This window comes from Ipomoea triloba, chromosome 1, assembly GCF_003576645.1.
Source record: "Ipomoea triloba cultivar NCNSP0323 chromosome 1, ASM357664v1".
Taxonomy (NCBI): Eukaryota; Viridiplantae; Streptophyta; class Magnoliopsida; order Solanales; family Convolvulaceae; genus Ipomoea; species Ipomoea triloba.
Window position 1 is genome coordinate 22,337,787 of NC_044916.1, and position 7,260 is coordinate 22,345,046.

At 34.8% G+C, this 7,260-nt stretch overlaps 1 long non-coding RNA gene across 1 annotated transcript; it reads right to left on the reverse strand.

Moving 5' to 3' along the window:
* Nucleotides 1–2,479: 2,479 nt before the first annotated feature.
* On the reverse strand, nt 2,480–3,709 carry LOC116027553. Its single transcript, XR_004099983.1, has 3 exons — nt 3,135–3,709; nt 2,901–2,976; nt 2,480–2,675 (listed from the first exon to the last, which is right to left on the reverse strand). It is a non-coding gene; the product is annotated as an uncharacterized LOC116027553 (long non-coding RNA).
* Nucleotides 3,710–7,260: the final 3,551 nt, after the last annotated feature.

A 7,260-nucleotide genomic window follows, 5' to 3' on the forward strand; every position in this document is an offset into this window, starting at 1 on the left:
ACAAATGTATTATTATATATTTAAACTATCTATGTTATATTAATTTTTATTTAAATTTAAAAGTTTTAAAATTTGGCGGGCCCCCGCCAAGGCCGCGGTCTTAAGGCGGGGCGGGACGGGCTGACCAATACTAGGCCCGTATTTTGGCGGGCTTTTTAGCCCGCTCCCGCCATATGGCGGGCTTTAGCGGGCTTTGGCGGGGCGGAGCCGCCAGCCCGTTTCGACAGCTCTACAAATAAGTTATGTTTAAATAATAATGCAAGTAGAAAAAATAGAAAATGGTGATAAGTAAAAGAAGATGATAATGAATATAATCATAGTAATGAATAAATATGTAAATAGATAATTGTGAGAATGTGGTTATAGGGACTTATAGTCTAATAGATGATAGTTGATTCTGTTTTCAATTTAGAAAACAGCTTTTAATAGTGTTTCAGTTTTCTAGAAAACTGGAAAATTATTTTTTGTTTTCAAAATGAAAAACTGTGTTAGTAAACGTGTTTTCTGTTTTTTGTTTTCCATTTTTCTAAATTTCCAGAAAACTTTGAGAAATTTTCAGTTAGTAAACGTGCCCTTAATTTTTCTTTCTTTCAAACTCTGGAGGGATGGGAATTGGGGTTGAGGGGTGAGTTGAAGTACTGTACACCTATGCAACTTGAGATAGCAACAATGGTTTGAAATACTAGGGGCTTCGAAGCAAAGGGGAAACGCCAAAAGGCTATACTTACTAACTACACAACGCATTAAAAATATTTTTTTTTTAAAAAGGCATAAGGAGGAAATGAAAGGACACCCTGTGTCCTAAGGAGGTGAGGCAGTGGCAATAGGTTTGAAATATTGCAGAAGCCGCTACTTAGATGCATGTACTAAGAGGAATTGACTGAAATGGTACAAATCATAATCTAGAAGACCAAAATATGACTTTTCTACAAATTTGACAAAAATAGAAAAATTATATTTGCTAAATGCGTTTTACCTTTGTCAGATACGCACATTAAACGCATTTGAGAAATGCGAATGATGTATTTTAAACATCATTTGCATTTCTCAAATGCGTTTGATAAAAAAAGTAAAAAATAAATAAAAAGAATCCGGTCGCCTTCTCCTGCGAAGGAGAAGTCGACCAGTTTTGGTTGCCTTCTCCTTCGCCGGAGAAGGCAGCAATTTAAAAATAAAAAAAATAAAAAAATTTGGTGCGTCGCCTTCTCCTTCGCCGAAGAAGGCAACCATTTTGGTCGCCTTCTCCGACGAAGGAGAAGGCAACCATTTAAAAATATATATATATATATGGTCACCTTCTTTGGGGAAGGAAAAGGCCACTATGATTGTCACCTTCCGAGGAGGTGACCAAAATGGTGGCTTCTCCTTCGCCGGAGAAGATGACCATATATTTTTTTTTAAATGGCTGCCTTCTCCTGCGAAGAAGGCAACCAAAATGGTTTTCTTCTAATTACCACACTCAGGCCCCCCAAATATTTCACTTATTAGCTGTTTGTATTATTATTTTTTAATTTGTTGTTATTATACTGACGATTCATATCTTGTTTTAGGTTTCGTATTAAATTTGTTTACTCTAAATTTGTGTTTATTAAACTGAAAATATTTGTCTTGTCTTGTGTTTTGGATTATATTTCTTTATTGCGTGCCATAATTTGTAAGTTTGAGTTAGGTGTAGCATGATGCGTGTTAAAATTATTCATATGATTTACAAATTATTGTGTGCATAGATTTAGTGTATTGTGTGCAGATTTTATTATATTGTGTGTGTGCATCGCTATGATGTAATGTATTGGTGGCTGGATATTGCGTGCCAATGTGTTATTTTTTTACTTTTTATTTTTAGTTTTATTGCCTTATTGGACTATTGGTGTTTTTGTTTCTTGTGGTTGTTTTTTTTCTTAGTTCATAAGTACAAAATGATCCATATGCGTCTTTACTAAATGACAATACGCGTCTTTAGAGGTAAAGACGCATATGACCCAGACGCGTAATAATCCCAACTTTACGCGTCTTTGGTAGAAAGACTTGTAAAGTTGACAATAGGCGTCTTTACTCAATAAGATCAAGACGCCTATAGTCTATTATATAAATTAAAAAAAAACTATAGGATTCTTTAGCTTGACTCCTTAATATATTTTTTTAAAAAGTAATTTATTTGTAGTTATTAATATCATGTACAATAATTAAATTACCATCCAAAAGAAAATTCAATTGCCCAAACAACATTTATATATACTTAGTAATTTAAAGCATTCAACATAAAATATAAAAAATTGTTCAACACTAATATGACACAATAAATATAATCCAACATACTTAATATTTTTACACAACATAATATAATAATTCAACACTAATAGATATTAGTGTAATTCAATCTAATGATAGCATGCAAAATTCTATCCAATTCATCTTTGAATAAATGACACTACACCCATTGTTCTAACATACATTCAGACTTACAAAATAACATTCAGACTTGCAAAAAATAAAACATTATCAGTGTGTCATAGCACATAAATGCTTATGAAACACATTCAGTGGATATTCAGGTATACATAAAGTCAGTGAGAAGTGTAAAGCTCCATACCTTTGATTTTAGCATGCAAGAAAAAAAAAAGCACCATAGACATCTTCCATTGTTCTAGTCTAGTCAATAACCTTAGCAGTAAGACCTAGAAAGCAACAGAAAATTGATCACAATGGTAATGATACACTATACAGTATCACTTGACAGAGAATGAGAGAAACACAAAATAAGCAAGCATTATGTATCAATCTTAAGAGAGAGAGAGAAGCTTTATAGAGGATTATTTACTATGAAGGTAGACACTAGCCATTTTAGAACCATCAACTAAAATCAGAGCCATGAGAACAACTGTGAATAAATTACATCTTACCACGTCTCATCTTTACAACACCCCTGAAAACTTCAATGTTGTTGTAGCACATGGCTAATGTCCCAATCGCCATGACCTGGAAGTGCAGGCAAGGCAAATACACGTGCATAGGATGTTTTAGTGTGGTCAGGAAATAACTAAGCTAATGAATCTCTAGCATAAAACTCAAAAAGAACATTTTTTGTTGTGTATGTAAAAGAGCATGCAATCAGTAGAAATATCAAAACAACATACCTGTGGAATAGCGCAGAACCTAAAGATAGAAGGATCTCGTAGAGCAGACATGTAAGTCATGTAAAATAAGAACACGTACATCAAACATGACTGAGAGTAATTTAACATTGAAGGGGGATGAAATGTTAGTGGCAGCCCAAAGCAAATGAAGTAAAACTGGAAACACTTCGGGGATGAAAAATGTTCTTAGCATAGCCTTATCAATTACACATATATATGAATCCATTTACTAAAATCAACTGTATCTGATCCAATGTTAGCACGCACTTATAAACTCTTCATTCTAAGTACTTAGTAAGTATACTCTGCACATAGGGGATTGAAATGAGATATCCTCTACAGCTTAGTGAGTTGGGCAGTTATCAATTTTACTAAAACCTTTCCCATGAAACCAATCTTTATCTGCATATTGCAATCTTAAATAAAAAAGCAATTGTTCAAGGCAAGTGCGCCAACCCCCTCCCTCCAGACCAAATGAAACAACTACCAAATATGGCAAGTCAGGAAAGCTAAATAGTTGTTGCTTCGGAGTTAGTTTTACCTGGTCTTGTATCAAGAACATTTGCAGTGCTCGAATTAACATAGAAGTTTTTAGTTGTTCCTGTAATAGAATATATGTTTCCCACAAGGGTTACTACATTCAAATAAATCAAATCTCCAGCAAGCCTGAATGCAATAAAAAACGCACTCACAATGTTATTGATAACATTCAATAAGCAAAATATTGGATATGATTACACATGAAAAGTCAGAATAAAGTTACCAGGCAAAACAAAAAACGGAGCTGCAATTTGCTCAACAACAATTAAAGTTTACTGACCAGCCAAAGCAAAGTTACGGGCGAAACCAAAAAAAAAAAACAAAAACAAAAAACAAAAACAAAAAAGCAAAAAAAAAAAAAAAAAAACGAAGCAAAGTTACCAGTGAAACGGATGCGGACGACGGCGGCGACGAAGCTGATCTATGTGACGGCAGGCCACGACGGTAGAACGTAGGGACGGTAGAGGAAGCAGCGGAGATGAACCGGAGAACACCGTCTGCAGCCAGTGCTTCTCCTCTGTGCAGCTTCCATCATAGTTAATTCCACCGCCGCTCCAGCCAGCCACCGCTTCTCCTCTCCCTTCCTACCCCACCGATTTCCACCTCCGCTCCAGATCCGGAGCCTCCACCTACCGATCATCGTCGTCCTCCGCTGTTTGCTCAGGCTACCAATGCTCAGCTGCCGTCATCGACTAGAGGGAAGGGAGTCACCAGCCGTCACCGGTACTAGGGTTTATTTTTGGGAAATCAGATTGGGGAGCCAAGGAGGCGTATTGTATAAGAATTATATTTATATACATGGACTATACAAGCCTTGGCTCAAGAAGTCAAGATAAAAAAAAAAAAATTAATAACACAAGTCTTGACTATATTAGTAAAGACGCGTAAACTTTAAAATATTTACACCCACCGCAATTTTTTTCCCTTACTTTAGGAGTCTTTAGTTCTAACTAAAGAAGTGTATTGTTTCATTTTTTTGGTCAATTCTCTACTAGTGGTTATATATTCTTTGTGTTGGTTGGTTGTAGCTAAAAGAGTTAGGGAAGCACCTTCAGTGGGGTGTTTGTCCCAGATTCATATTGCTGATGATGATTTTGTGGAAGATCTGCCTATTGGTGTTCAAAGAATGCGGCAGGAACCTATTGTGGATGCTCCGGATAGCGATCTAACCTGTTTGGCGTACCAGTAATGTGGCTCGTGCGTTGCGGTTTCTCTCCGGCCAATAGTTTTATCCCTGTTGTTATTTATTACTTTAGTTCTAGTGTCTTTGCTCGATTTCAATTATTAATGTTTGGTCACACTTTTGTTCATTTACCAAATACTTTATTATTAGCGTAACAGTTTTATTCGTAGACTATTAAAATATTTTTAAACATATTGGATTACATTACCGTATGGTTTGTTATAGTTCTGTGCGCATACAGGTTGATTGTGTGTCCAATGCTATATATATATATATATATATGTTGTGTGCTTTTGCAAATGACGTGTTCTCCATGTTTTAAAAAATTAAATTGTTGGACTATTTTTTTTTATCAATGAACTTGTTGTGGCAGTGCAAACTACGAATACAAGCCAATACGTTAGTGTACCGTTAGTGATTCGGCTTATTACAGTTGTGAAAGTTTAGAACAGTGTATGTATACCAATGTGTGCCTTTTCGGCTTATATCGTGTGCATAGAATGTACAATTCATGTGTCTGGCGTGTACTATAATATTAGTAGAAAATGAACATTTTATAAAATGAAAACAAGGTTAGATTGCATATGTTGTGTGCCTATATACTTTATATCATGTGCCAATGTACATGTTCTGTGCCTGGCGTTTATTATTATAATAAAACACGGAAATGAACACTTTAAAAAATTGAAACCAAGGTTAGATTGCATATTTTCTCAAAAAAAAAGGTTAGATTGCATATGTTGTGTGCTTATTCACTTTATATCGTGTGCCTTTAATGTGCGGGTTCTGTGCATGGCGTGTATTATAATACTATCGTGGGCCTACAACAGTCATACAATCAAATTCCTCGATGTATAATTCATTTCTTAACCAAAACTAGTGTACTTGATTTTAATGGGAAAAATTATGAATACATGAAAGTTCATTAACGAAATTGTATGTAAAATTAAAAATTAAATTTATTTTCAATGTAGTCTGGTAAAAAGTCGTCTCTCTCTTCTTGGCAATTCTGCGCTCCGGACGCTTCAGAATTTGCTCCCTGTACTTCTGGACACATGATTTATTTATTGTGGCACACATTATATCAGTGCATTGCACCCAAATTGCTTAGATTGCATTACAGGTTTTGAACAATTAGTGTTCCATGATTAATTTATATTTCTTTCTAGGCGTCTTCATATTTTTGCGTGTTCATACGAATAATAAGTTCTACAAATGCAGTCATCTATTAATAATTCTGCTTTCTTCTTCTTCTTGTTTTTTTTTTTTTAAATTCCTTCTTATCAAAACTAAGGTTACTTCTTGCCAATAACAACCAAAAACAAAAACCATATAATTAAACAATATTTCTTACACATTGTCGTCCAACCTAGTATTATCATCGTAATCCACCATTATTCACATTCTCATAGTCATGCAACTATGTATTCATATTCACGTTTTCATCTTTATGCAACTGATAGTAATTTCCATTCAGGTATCCAACAACTACTAGTACACTTTGTCTCCGTATTGATTAAATTATACAATCTAACCTCTAATTATAATTTTAGTCTGTTCATTATGCATTTATAGTGTAATACACGCCAGTCACACAACCCATAAATACCAGGCACACGATTTAAAGAGAATAGACACACAACGGTATATATAAACTTTTCTAATCTTTCACCACTACATGTATCAATGCATACGAATTTACCACCAACCATGTTGTTCCCAAACCTCCTTCACAGAATTATTCATTTATCAAACATATTATAACTATTGCATTTTCACAACTTATCATATTGTTTTGCCGCATCATTGTTTCGTTCGAAATCCATGTGTCCATCTTCTTCCATTGCAAAGTGTCGTACTTGTTTATCAATTCCCTCCTTTTTTTTCCCAATTTTTGGAAGTCCTAAACACTGTGTTGAGGGTTGCGTGAGATTTCCTTATTTATGTATGAATCCAACTTCTTATTTGTTAATTCAATTACTACCTTAATTACAATTCTTATTAATTATCTTATTTGCCCTTAATCTAAATTTAGAGCGTGAATCCATTGCTTGGGTTGCACTCTTGTGCGAACTACCGCCCAAGTAGGAAATGAGAACGCTCCACAGCCGTCCACGTGTCCAGATCAACGAATCAGATGCAATTTTAAAAAAAATGACGCAGTGGCATTTTCGTAAATAACTGGAACTTTGGTGCACCTAGTTTCACTTGCAAGTGCACCTAGTTTCACTTACAAGTGCACCTAGTTTCACTTACAAGCGCACCTATTTTCGCACCTATTTTTACTTACAAGTGCAAGTAATTTACCTTGTTAATATTCATGCACCTATTTTCGCAAATATTTTTCACTTACAAATGCAAGTAATTTACCTTGTTAATATTAATGCACCTGGTGCACCTAAT